This window comes from Furipterus horrens, unplaced genomic scaffold, assembly GCF_987537825.1.
Source record: "Furipterus horrens unplaced genomic scaffold, mFurHor1.1.pri manual_scaffold_2, whole genome shotgun sequence".
NCBI classification, from domain to species: Eukaryota; Metazoa; Chordata; class Mammalia; order Chiroptera; family Furipteridae; genus Furipterus; species Furipterus horrens.
The window spans coordinates 75,541,717-75,556,438 of NW_028327172.1; positions in this window are offsets into that span (position 1 = coordinate 75,541,717).

The following is a 14,722-nucleotide window of genomic DNA, read 5'->3' on the forward strand; positions in this document are numbered from 1 at the left end:
TTTTTATTCTCTTATAAATATTGCTGAGTTTTGTTTTGTTTTTCCTGTGATCAAGTTATGTTACTTAAATATAGTTTGATGTTTTAGGTCTTGCTTTTATTATTTGTTAGGTGGGGCCAGATCAGTATTTTTCTAGGGCTAATTATTCCACATTACTGAGGCAAGACCTTTCTGAGTACTCTATTCAGTGTTTTGTGAATGGTAAGGTTGTTCAGTCTGGCTGATGGAAACAGATGATTTTTATACCCCTCTGTGAGAAATGAGACTGTTCTTTATAATTCTTAATTCTTGAGAGAGAACTTTTGCAGGTCTTCATAGTTTTGTTTCTGTGCACATCTCTTCTCTCCAGGGTTTGTCTTTCCTAAGCCAGCTGTCAGCTCCATCATTCAACTCAGGGAGCTTCCCTGGATCCCTTTGTGCCTCTCCTCCCTTTAATGTGACCTGAATATTCTTTCACTGTAGTAAACTGAGGTAACCACAGGGTTTCTTCATTTGTTTCTAATCTCTCAAGATGACTGTCCATCATTGATGTTTCTTGGTGTTTTAAATACCATTGTTTCACTTTAAAAAAAAATAGTTTCTCAAGGAAGAGTAAATCCTGTCCCTATTACTTTACCTTCGCTAGAGGTGGAAGTCGGAATTTTCATATGCTTTTAATATGACAGAAATTTTATATTTGAAGGAAATGTTACAGAACCCCGCCGATGCTGCTCTGGAACAGCTGTGGGGTTTGATTGCCTGTTGCCAGGAAGAGTGGCTCCCAATGCAAGAGTTTGGTGAAAAAGGAAAGAGGTTGTTTATTTAAAAGTTATACAGATTCAGAACAACGGCGCATTTCTGCTGTTAAGTCCCACTCCCTTTAAAACACCCCAAAACACATAATCCTGCCCTCCTTTGCCAAAGCAGGCTGATTTCAGTATATGTCAGTCAGAGGTACCATCTTTCAGAAAAGCAGAAGTCTGCAGATCAGCATTCCAAGTCAGAGTTCAGTATCTCCCACAAATCCGTGCTTGGTCAGCCAGGTCTATGCACAGCTCCATCAGCTCTGCTGGGTCTTCTCCAGGCAGGCCTCCAGGCAGATCTCCTCTTTCTTATACCAGCTCTTACCCCAAACCATGTGGCATCTCTTTACATACTAGGCCTCATGGTGGACTGGGCCCCCTATCCTACACCCTTTCAGACCATGTGGCCACTACCTTTTCTCTCTCAGTCTGCCCTTATTTTAAATGCTTGCCCGGAACTTCCTATGTGACCTCATATGATGTATTGCTACTTTTGCCAGTTCCCCCATATCTTTTACCTTCTTTCAGCAGCCATCCTTAGTCAGGGTAAGAGGTCTCAGTAATGCATGGACATCCGGACATCTGAGGTAGGCATGCACCTCCGCTGGCTATGTCATGAGTCACTATACACCCTTAAAGTCAGGTACACCTTTGCCCAGGGCCAAAGCACAGCTATAAACTTGCCATTGTTATGCAAAGTATATATCATCCACTTCCCCCTTCTCCCAATCCAGGTTTGTGGGGGTTTATGCTCTGCTATTTTGGAGGGCCCCTGCTTTGCACCCCATTATAGAAATTGTGTCACATTTTGAAAAAACTGAAAAGAAGTTCACTGAAATTTACATACATGGAAATGTGAATTTTAATTATAATTACATTTGTAATAAAGAAAACTTATTCTTTCTCCAGAAACTGATTTGCCAATATCCTTTAAAATTAAATTTTAATTGTTGTCTAAAAGAGGTTATCTAATAAATTGCACACATTTGTTAAATAACTGTGAATTCCTTCTTTATTCTCCTTTCAATACTCAATATAATAATGAAAAATTAAGTCACCTTCATTAGATTATTGAAGAAAATAGTCAATAGTTAATTTTAATTTTTGAGGCACTTTCTTGAAATAATTACCTGAAACTGTAAAGTATTAAAAAAAAAAAAAGTATTAGACCATCTGGAGAATGAAATGTCTTGAATAATGTTTTTGCAATTTGGCAAGGTTCAGTCGGTTGTCACTTTTTTTTGTAACCTGAACTCATAATAGAATAACCTCTCTAAAGTGTGAAAAGAAGATCTTCAAAATAAATTAAACAGTGCTTTGTACTGCCACCTTAGCCTTTTAAAATTGCTCTTTATTTTTGTTTTGCTTATATAACTTGATTAAAACATGGTAAGCTGGAGAGAAATGCCACAGAGGCCTGGAAACTTGAGGAGGATGCACAGCCCTGTGGTCTAACCCACACATTCAGGGCATCAGTCAACTGTTACCTGAAGGGTCTGATCATCCTGTCAACTTAACACCCAAAAGATAACAGATATTTGAATTCTTCACCAATAGGTTCTCACACTTGAGCAGGCTCACAACCCAGGTTCTCAGGGTCCTTGACCCTATGAATCCCAGAATCTTTTCTGATGCAAAGTAAGAAACTCAGGGAAAAAGATGAGTCAACATGCCCTCTGCTCCAGGGTCCTGAGGTCCACCTGCCCATGCCAGCCTCACTGTGATCCCAGCCTGGCTCCTGGCCACTTGTAATGCTTCTCATCTATGTTTATATCCAGGAGGGAGCTACTCCTTTCTCCCAGGCCAGGGCGTGGTCCAGCAGGGCTTGGGTGAAACTGACAGTGGCCTCTGTTAGTCCTCCATAGAAGGTCATAGTCATTCCTGGCTGCTGGTGCTTGAATTTTTTCTTGTTTTCTTGATAAACCTTTTAAAATTAAGATGAGAGAGAGAGAGAGAGAGAGAGAGAGAGAGAGAGAGAGAGAGAGAGAGAAGGAAAAAGAAAGAAGAAAGAAGATATGATAATGAGAAAAAAATAATATAATATATACCTATCCCAAAATAAGATTGTAGCTATTTCACCTATTAGAACTTCAACTCAGAATTACTCTTAGGCCTGTGGAACATATGTTACATGTTTAGAGATAACAGCTGTTTCAGATGGCTCTGTTTCTAATTATAGAGGTAGTATTTGACCCACTTTACCAAGTCTCTCTGAACCCAGCCTGAAACCCTTTCAGATTCCCTATGGTGCCATGCAGAAAATAAATTTCTCAAATATCATTCTAAATTAGCTCATTTAAAATAGACCTCAACAATAGTGACATAGAACATACATCAAATGGTAATGAGTATTTTAATTATGTATACCTGCTGTTATGCTAATAAAATAGTCAATGATTTATTAAAAAGTAAGCATATTAATCTTATAATAAATAAGAATAATTACAACCATTTTTTTCCTTTCTAATAGTCACAAATAATCCTTTTTGGTTGTTTAAACTTACAGAAACATCTTGAAACATTAAGCATATACTTACAAAATAGCTCACTAAAAATTTGTATATATACTTGGAAAAGTTAGAGGTTTTATATATTTATTAGCCCCTGGAGAGATATTATTTGCCAAATGGAAGAGATCTCAGAAAGTTGAATGTAAATTTATTTAGATACAATTTAATATGCTTATATAAAACAAGGTTCAAATATGTTTTTCCCCCTTGAAATTTACTAAACCACTCTCATTATTCCCTAAGTGTTTTCTCATATTTTTAGTATATCTATTTTGCAACAAATCTTACATAATTTTGAATAACATAACAACAGATGTGGATAAATTTACATAATATGAAGAAAAAGTTAGTCAGCACATATCTGCAAATGAACAAAGTAATCAAAAAAGAGAATAAAAAATAAGTAGAATATTATCTACAAATGTTAGAGGCAACAGCAAAAACTGAAGTCTTACAAATTAAGCTAACCACTGAATTACATTCAGAATATTATGTTCCTCGAACTTCAAATTTCTTCAGGTGTTTAGTATTTGTTATTGTTTAATAAAGCAATTAATTTTGTCATTTGACAAAACCATACCTATTCTAGAAAGAAAAACAAGAGATTTCAGAAATTATGGTCCATCCTGTGAGAAACTCTCACAATAAAAACCGGGACACAGGACTTGAGCAGCAAAGGGAAGCATTTATTCCCGAGTCTGCAGAGTCGGGCGCAGCCTCAGCCAGGAGAATGTGCGTACCAAGTAGACGAAAAAAACTGGTTTATAGTAATGTGATTAGCTCCCCCTCTCTAACGCGATTAGCTCGCCCTCCCCTCTCCTTCTTCCCCATTTCTCCATTACTGGTTACCCTGTAGTTACAATCTAACACAATTATCTAAATGCCCCTTTTGTGATTTGTAAATATGTTACTACTGTCAACTCCCTTCTCCCATTTTCCCTTTGTCTGGTGATGACTATCTTTCCCCCTTCAGGATGTCCCTTAAGACCCTCTAATTACATTTGCCCTTTGTTACTAATGACTTTCTACTGGTTTGGGACTCACTATGTCCTTGTTTCTTACAATTCCCACCTGCCTCTTTTGGAAAATTGACTACTCAAACCATTCTATTTATCGCTTCAAATCTAAGGAGGATTTCTTGACTTTATTACTCATAGTTAGGATTCCCCTTGGCCTCTAGGAGGAAGAGTTATGAAAAGTTGCTGGCTTTTATTTAGTTAGCGCAGTCTCAATTAGTCTCTGAACTAAACCTCTGACGCATGGAATACAGCAACCTAAAGCTGTGAGGACGCCTGGGACCACTATGAGGGACACGAGAGCTGATGAGATCATTCCTTTCCAGTTGCCAAACCAATTTTCTAACCATCCTGTAATGGGATTGTCAATACCTGAGTTTTCTACTAGTTCATTTGCTAAGGTAGTTAGTCCCTGCAGGGTTTTAGTGATAGATCCATCAGGGGCTGTATTATTAGAGATAAAGGTGCAACACTGCCCCCCGAGCATTGAACATACACCTCCCTTTTCTGCCAACATCATATCCAGTGCCATCCTGTTCTCCCAAGCCACTCAACTGGTGGCATCTAATTGTTAAGCAATTCCTTCTATAGCATTCCTAGTATAATTGATAAACCTTTGCTGGTTATAATAAATATAATTTATCCAATCAGCATTTTTATTAATGGTCGACCACCTGAAGAGCACTGACTCAAACCCTGCTGCTATCTGATTTCTAGCTTTAAATTCATCTGGAACTCCTCTAGGAACCCCGATAGTGTCAATATAGATATGAGGATCGAAGGATCCACCAGGCACCATTGACCTCTTTTTCCTAGCAGGGGCAGTCTGGACCGGTTTTGGAAATGCTAGGGTAAATGGGATAGCCAATTGAACCAGGGCACAGGTTCCACTCCACCTGTCAGGTAGGATTTTTCAGAGACTCCTCTGCCCACAATACCACCAGACATCTGCTCTGGGGATTTGGAGGGGAATATAGTTGCTGGCCCCACTGTGAAGGTGGCTTGCATTTCTGGTATAAGTGCATGTTAAAAGTTCTCCCACAGGGGTAGCCGAATTCGCTTCCCACTGAGTATGAAGGGAGGGATTGAGTCCCGTTACTTCTTATAGAGGGAAAGAGAAGAGAAAAGCTTCTGCAAGTCTCATTTCCAAAGAGACAGGGGGGAATTGTAAGAAACAAGGACATAGTGAGTCCCAAACCAGTAGAAAGTCATTAGTAACAAAGGGCAAATGTAATTAGAGGGTCTTAAGGGACATCCTGAAGGGGGAAAGATAGTCATCACCAGACAAAGGGAAAATGGGAGAAGGGAGTTGACAGTAGTAACATATTTACAAATCACAAAAGGGACATTTAGATAATCACATTAGATTGTAAATCTGGAGTAACCAGTAGTGGAGAAACAGGGGAGAAGGAGAGGAAAGGGGGAGCTAATTGTGTTAGGGAGGGGGAGATAATCACATTACTATAAAACCAGTTTTTTTCGTCTACTTGGTACGCACATTCTCCTGGCTGAGGGTGCACCCGACTCTACAGACTCATGAATAAATGCCTCACTCTGCTGCTCAAGTCCTGTGTCCCGGTTTTTATTGTGAGCGTTTCTCACAGTCCTACATGTGTTGTTTATGGCTTAACAAATTTCTTTCAGTTACAATATTCTTTTTCTGAATTATGTGAGGTTTCTATGGTCAAATTTTTATGAGATTCTTTGGTTTTTCTTTGCTCCTCAACCTGATAGATATTTCAATGTCTATATACTAAAATTTATAGCATTTATATTTTTAAATAATTACTTTTTTAAATGACATAATTAGTGCTAAGAATTCTATTATCAGTTTTCATAAATAATATTTTTTAAATGAAGAATTTTCAAAGTGAAAGAGTTTTAACAAGATTGATAATTGAAAATATAAAGGGAACACAAAAAAGATTTTGCTATCAAAAGATCAAATTTAGAGGTTAATGCTTGGGTTGTCTTTTCTCTCATCATGTAAAGCTTTGATGAATCAGAGGCATATTTCTTCTATTTTAAAATGTATGTTTTAACACATTAATAACAATACATTTTAAAGGGCACAACATACAGACTTTAAAATATAGTTGTTGCAACACTGTTGACATAATACATTCATATGCTGAATATTAAGTATACAAATTTTATCTAAATTATTGGTATGTTTTCTTTACATTTATTTTTTTATAGAAGTAATCCTAATTTTGATTTTGGAATACCAAAAACAGCTGGAAATCATTAACTACAATGAGTTGACAGCACCTTCTTCAGGCTGTGCTCTCAATAGGCACTACTGAAAGACAGCTACTTAGGATCAGTTACATAATCGTCATTGAGGACTTGTCTTTGTTCTTTGGGCTGCTGTAAAGAAGACCATGAAGTGAACTGGGTAGTTTATAGACAACATTTAGTCCTCATAGTTTTATAGGCTGGGAAGTCCAAGATCATGGTGCTAGCAGATTCTGCATCTCATGGGGGCCTGCTTCCTGCCTCACAGATGGCTGTCTTTACAGTGTCTTCACTGAGAAGGAGTGAAAAAGCTTTCTGGAGTCCCTTTTCTAAAGACATTAATTTAATTCATGAGAGCTCCACCCTTGTGACCTAACTACCTGCTGAAGGCCTCACTTCTGAACACCATCACATTGGGGATTTGGTCTCAACATACATATTTTTGGGAGGCACAAATATTCTGTCCATAGTACAATCTAAGGCAAATTATGTTTAAATATAATTCCATCCAATTCCAACTTTAAATACATATAATATTAATTGTCAGGTGAACTTATGTTAAATAAGCATTGTTAAAGCCATGAAAGAAAAATTGGATTATAAAATTACACTATAATATGTGAAGGAGTCTCTGAAAGTAACTCAATATTTTGCCTGGGTAAAGGTGGTGAGGATTAAATTATGGTTATATGTATATGAATCTTAGGCTTCTCTTTGTCATCAATTGCAGTTAACTCATTTTTTCTAAAACTGTATATCTGGAAACAATAACTCCAAATTCTGAGTCACTATGTTCACTCTAATTATTGTGCAGTTACTAAGGTATGCTTTTCTGGAAAATCCTAAAATAATGTAACTAATGTAAATAAGGGTTTATGTGAGAAAAATATGTTGGTAAATTAAAGACTAATATCTATTTATCAATCCATATTAGTATATTTCTATATATTATTGTACATACATATAAAATAACTCACATAATGAGATTAAGGAACCAAAGAACTAAAAAATTGATAAACTGTGTAATTAAAATATAATATAGTGGATAACAGGTATATGTATCACAAAGATGACCATACATACTCTATAATATATTCTGTGCTTCAAAAGGATGTCATTGTAGCTTGAAATGGCTCATTTATTTTAGGAAAAAAAAAGATAATGTTTTGAGTTAAGACTAGAAATTTGAAGGCAATTAAAGTGGAAGTTCTTATATTTAATGTATAGGTTTTTTCCCCAGTATGGTTTGTTATTTACAATTTTCCCTTTGGACTATCTAGATTTACATGAACTCATTTTAATAGCAGATTTACCAACTTCAATCTCATGCTTCTGTGGCATACATTGTGGAATAACTTTTTAAAAGATCTGGTGGTTTAATATGCTAAAAATATTAATGAGTAGTATTTCCTCTACTCATGCTATCAGTAATTTAGGATTTTGTATATTACACTACCACTTTTTATTTCTCAGTTCTTTTTTTCAATGCAAACACCCAGACACAATGATGGAAGCCTAAGGTTGCTCTGTGTACTCCTGTCAGGTATATGTATTCTCTTCTGGTGGGAGTGTTACAGAAACAGGGGAGTCCAAAAACAAACCCCAGAGTTTGCGGCTGGGAGATAGGGAGCAGGAAGCAGCTTTCAGGATGCCCTTGCATGCCTGGAGCTAGTGGCTGGAAACATTGTTGCAAAGATCCGCTTTACTTCCAAGACTCAGGAAGATGGGAGGGATCTTGGACTGTGGGCTGGTATGAAAGAAGCAGACAGAGCCTACGTAGGGTTCTATGAATGGTCAGAACTGTTTGCAACACCCACTGCGTGAGAGGACGCAGGGGGAGAGAGGAGGCAGGGAGGAAGAGAGAGGAGCTGCGGACATTTTGGGCTGGCTCTGGCTCTAGGAGGCTCTCTCTCTTAGGCTCTCTCTGGCCCTCATGCCCTCACTCTCTGGCTCTTGTGGGCTCCCTCCATGTGGCTTGGAGAAGGGATCTCCAGGCTCCTTAAAGAAGAAGCTCTCGCCAGGTGGTTTTGAGAAGAGAGAGGAGCTGCTGACATTTTGGCAGTTTGCAAGGAGGCTGAGAATCAGGGCGGTCCTGCATTGAGAGCTGGAGGGCACCACAGCACAGAAAGGACCTCCCCAATCAGAACTGAGTGATTGGCAGCTGCTGGTAAAGCTGAACTGTGCCTAGGAAGTAGGGAAACGGTGTTTCTGACTTTCCTAAGACTGGCCAGGTCTGTGAGGAGGAGGCAGAACTATGTGTAAATAAACAATTCTTTTTCTTTTCACCAAACTCTGGTATTGAGTTATAATTCTGGTGGCGGGCAACCGGGCCCCTAACTAAATAGCCTGTGGATTCTGTTTCAATTGGAGCTGCTCAGGGGTTCTGTTACAGGAGGTCTCACCACTTGCATTCATTCTTATTTCATCCAGAAGTATTGCTATCCTCAAGGACAACAAAAACAATGTCCTTATGAGGATGGGCATTATTTGGGGCTTACCAATGTGAAAGTAACATAGCTCCTGACATCTTACCAGGTGCAGGAAGGACTTAAGTTTACTGTAGTAACAAAGGTGGTAATGTGCAATTAACTTATTCAAGTTGTAAGTCTACATCCAGAATGAACTGGGAATCTTCCTTTATCAGTGACTCACTGGGAATTTTCCTACTAATCCAAAACTATGCTCAGAGCCTCTGGAGGTTAAAATAATATATCAGATAGTCTCTGCACTCAAGGAGCTTAGACTATATTAAAGACACACAAAATATCTCAATTGCAAATACCAACTGTTGCTTAAAATCTGTTCTAGGAAATCACAAGACAGAAAACATTGATGTAGATAAAGGATGAGAAAGAATGTATCATCTGTTATATTTACACATATAAGTAGTTAATTCTTCATAATAATCATGAAAATATACTTCCACACTTTACAAGGAAGGAAAAAAAGGCTAAGAAATGTTAAATAACTTATTCAAGTCATAGCTGTAATTGAAATTCAAGTATCTGATTCTTTTTATTACACTAGATTTTTTAGGCTTCACAAATAAATTGGAACCCAAGGAGAAATATGAAGACAAGGATTTAAATTAGTAGTCAGCAGTAATGAGGATAATTCTAGCCAGTGAAAAAGGATGAACAAAGAATTATAGAGATAAAAATGCATATGCTGTTTTAAAGAAAATAGTGAATAAATCACCTTCTCTAAAACTGTGGCCTGTTTCTGATCCTAACAGTAAAATAAAAACATTCATTATTATTTGCATAAAGTTTTAACATTTACAGAGGAATTGTACACATATTATCTTGTTTGAGGTTTATAATGACCCTGTGAATTAAGTAGAAAATATATTTTCATTAACATCTACCATTTCTTCAGTGAGAAACCTGAGACAGTGACTGAGCCATAAACTAAGGTCTTGAAATTAGTAATGGGCCAGGACAAAAATCTAAATCTTTTGGATCTAAAGTCTACGCATTTTGGGGGGTTACTTCTGAAATAGCCCTGCATTTCAGGGGGTTTAAACAAATGTTAATCTCAATCAAGAAAAACACATAGGTAATTTCATCTTTGAGTAGTGGTTAAATAACATGATCTTGGATTTCATGATTCTGCGGCTATTAGGTACAGTTCACTGAAGTCAAAGTCAATTACTCACTATTTCAGGGAGACTACTCGTATTTTCAAAACCATTCAACAACTTAGTGCTATTTTTCTCTCTGCTATGTACCACCAAGCACATTGCCTACCACCTAAAAGTTGCATGGTACTCATAATGATGCTAACCACAAATGTTGGATATAATTACTATAATTATTACCGCTTTTTGTTTGAAGTTTACAGAAATTCAGTGGCTTGCTCCAATCTAGACCCAGTGAGTGGTAAATATATTTGGATACATATTTGAATGAAGAACTGATTGACTCTAAATTTTATTCTCAAAGGAATTCCCACAGGTGCCAGCTGCTCACGGAGTGGTTCTGACATCTACCATTTATAGACCTAAAGTAAATCAATATAAATAAGCCAATGTCAGATAATGGACTCATACATGCGAACTTGAAGACTATAATAAATTTATCCTTTGGCCAGCATTGGATGTCATTAAATGTATCTGTGGTCCAAGGTTGCTGTTGTTGCCATCATTTCTGGGTGTCAGGTGGGTGTCTTGATATCTTGCTCTCTGTAGAGAGATAGTTGCTACTTATTCACTCTAATGGTCTATAATGTTGCTGCGTCAATTCCCAGACCATAACTCCTCAAGCCTATGATACAAAATGAACCTACTGTTTAAGAGCTAGACTGAGTCAGGAAGCCATTTGTGTGGAGTAATGTGCTAGTAGAATACAGTGCTCAACTCTTTCAGACCCAGTCAGAGGCACCCACAGGTGCCAGCTGCTCATGGATTGGTTCTGGTATTTACCATTTATAGACCTAAAGTCAATCAATATTATCTATCCAGGGATCCACAACACCATGATTTATACTGGTTTTGGTTTGATTTTTTGCCTCTCGGAATGAAAGAAAAAGAAAAAGCTTAATTATACCTATCTTCTCTGTGAATGGTGGTGGAGCGGTAGCTAAACGTTATTTGGTTTTGTTAAACCTAGCACTTCCTCTGTTGCTCAGGCCCTGCCCAGCTGTTTCATGGAGGGGGAACTTTGGTGGCTGAAGGGTTGATGTCATGAGAATTAAGATCAGCTTAGCAAACTGCTCATTAGGTTTCAGAGTGAGAAAAATAAAATGCTTGGGTGGGGATTGAGGGGTGTAACAAATATATAGTTTTTTTTTCTGGAACATCCATGTACATTCTAGCCAAAGATATTTCTTTTACCCCACCATTAGTTTATCTCTAGAAAGCTAGGGAAATAAGCAGCTTTCCAGGCAGGTGTACTAGAATTGTGATCTAGGTTGGATTCTTCAGAAAAATAACTTCCATATATTGAAATAGTGTATTGCTACACAGGTCTCACTTTCCCGGCAACCTTCAAGGGTGATGCGCGCAGGCCAGCATATTGAATGACTTTTAGACCATTTCTTAGTGACATAACCCTGCATCAAGACTCTATGAACTTCACAAACCACATGCGCTCATTAAAAAAATATATGTTGAAAGATATATTTTAAACTTCTTAAGGGCTGAGACCAAGTTAAAGTATTCATTGTAACAACAGTGTCTAAACCAGATCTTAGTACATAGTTTACCTGCAATAGATAGATTCTGCTTAATAAATAGATATAGGCCTTGGCTCATTTTGTAGCTCATTTTGGTTAGAGCATTGCCATGATATACCAAGGTTGTGGGTTTGGTCTCCAGTCAGGACATATACAAGAAGCAACCAATGAATGCATAAATAAATGGAACAAAAACTCGATGTTTCTCTCTCTCTCAAAATCAATAAAATTTAAAAAACAAAAATAAAATAAATATTCAGTACAAAAGCATTAATTTTATTCTGAACTACAAATTGTTACGAAGTATTTTAAAGGACACATTGATTCATTCTTAAGTGCAATCTCATTGTTTGACATGTCAATTGTTTGCAATGTACATTCATGTCAAAGATAACATCCAAAATATAATTAGGATTTTATATGAAGGAATCTCTATGCTCAAGTTCAAGAATCTTCAAAGTATGCAAGTTACAGACAACTTTAAACTGTAAAACAACTTGGATTCATAAGAAATTCAACTAACTTTAAGTTAATGAGATTTTTGGATTATGAATATGGTCACTTCAAATGACCTGCACATGGGTCTAAATAATGAGGCAATACTGCTGTTATAGAGGTATTCTGTGTAAAGTAGTATTGAAAGTATCATCTAGTTCTCATATATTACAATACACTTTGATAATCAAAGTAATGCTTGCACCATGACCTTGAGGAGGTAAATGCTCTGTATCTCAAATTTGTATCCCACTAAATAAAGATCAAGGAAGGCCTTAGGGCACTTCTAAGAAGCATATTATGCTACATGCTTGGTTCATGCTTGACACATAATAAACTTTCAATAAATAAAAGTTTATTATCCATATTTTTATAAAGCATTCTACTTTTATATTTAGGATTTCAAGAGTCCAAATAATATTAAACTTCTGGAAATTTATATTGATTCATTATATCAGCAATGTCCTGACTATTTGTCTTTTCCCATACCTCTCCAGTATTCAAGAAAAATTTTATTAACTGCTAGTCAAGGTTATTATATTTTTTTCCAAGAGGCATATGCTGATCATTTTACCTCCAGAGGAAAAGGAAATAAGTTAAAGATGGTAAGAAGAGTCACCAGGTGCTACTTGTAAAAAACAAAACAAAGCAAAACAAAAAACATTAGGAATTAATATAACTGCAAGCCATCAGAAGCTTTTAGGCCCGTTAGTTTTAAGAATTACTTGCAAAAATAATGTGGTTCATTTCCAATTCTTTAAAAACTTCGTAAAATTTAGATCTGTCTGTGATTTTATTATCACAATGTTTACTAGCTGCCCTCAAATAGTCACCCTAAGTAGTTAATATATATAACAGCACATTGTGGAAATAATTCAAGGGGAGAGAGTCTTTGGGCAAACATTTCTTATCTTGACCTTGAGCAAATCGTTTACCCAAGTATAAACCTGAAGATAACCATATCTTCCAGAAAGCCCTCGGAATGTTGTAAGAATTAAAGAGGTAATGCCTTGGAAATTTCTTGAGTGAACAAAAAGACAATGCTATCTAAACAGTAAACCATTATTGAATATTCTTCAGCATTTAAATTTTCCACACCTGTCCTCATTTTAATGTGTGTCATGCAGGTGAAAAAAGAGTAGAAATATTGGGGGACAAGAAGCTATAACAGTAGTAAAGAATTTAATGTTTTTCTATTTATCCTGAGAACCTGTATTCTGGGCAGCACAGAAATCTGTACCAGATATCAAAGGAATTAAGACAGGGTGCTTTTAAAGGGTGATATAAATGCAATCATGGCTCACTCTTCTACAGTGCAATTTAATAAGCTGAGTTTACCCCATCCTTAAAAGGCACTTGAAACTGTATGAGGTGAGAACACTTCTCATCAACAAATCACTTACTATCTCAACAACTGTTCTTTTCTGCCCCTATATATATCCACAGTAGTGACCCCCACCTTAAATATGAGCCTATAATACAGAGATCAGCTCTGTATTTTCTTTAACTTAGATTATCTTAAACTATTAATAGCTCACAAACACTGTTGCATCATTAGATGCTCCTTAAGTGCTGAGGATGGATTATCCAGTGAATGCTGATTTTTATACAAAGGACTTTATTTAAACAGAAAACTTTCTTTCTCAGTACCATAATAACATTAGTAAAAAAAGAATTCTGCTAGAGCATTTGTGCAGATAATTTCCAGTGGTAAGAAACAGATCAAAGATAGAAGGAATGCATTTCTGTGATCTCAGGAGATATGCTAAAAGTTATGTGTAACACTTACAATTACTGAAAATATATTAAAAAGTTAGAGGTCTTGGTACCAAACCTGATTTCATCAAAAAGCCTGTGCATTATTTATCTTGTTGTCTGTCATTGTTTAAACAGGAGCCCATTGTAGAAGGGCAAGACAGAAAAAACAATGAAAAAGAAGGGCTTTTAAATGCTCTCCGGAGTCACCATGGAAAGCTCTGTGTTGGCCAAATAGGTGAGGGTTAATGTCCACACACCTGAGGCTATTATTATTGCACTTTTCCTTCACATGTACGTATAAAATATTCCATAAATATGTAACACACATACACACTGATATGATATATGCATATGATATAAATATGATATATATTTTTCTAGAAATAAAGGAAAATCACATAAGAACAAATGTAGCATGACACAAGTTTGCTCCTCAGGTAAATATTTTATCAGTCTTATATGCATCAACTTTATTAACTGCACAGTAGCACACACTTGGGTTCCATAGTGATCAGGAAGAAAAATGAGAAATCTCTCTTCTCATGGGCTATATGGCCTACTGATTCACTGGGGAACACAAATTTTGTTGATTTAGACCTGACACTTGTTTTTGACTAACTTTTGGCATCTGAATTCAAAAATGAACCCAGGTTTTCCCTACAACATCAACTTTTTAAGGTACATGGTACCATCCCTTTGTCCCAAAAATCATACAAAATGTACATACACAGAAAAATTAAAAAAAATT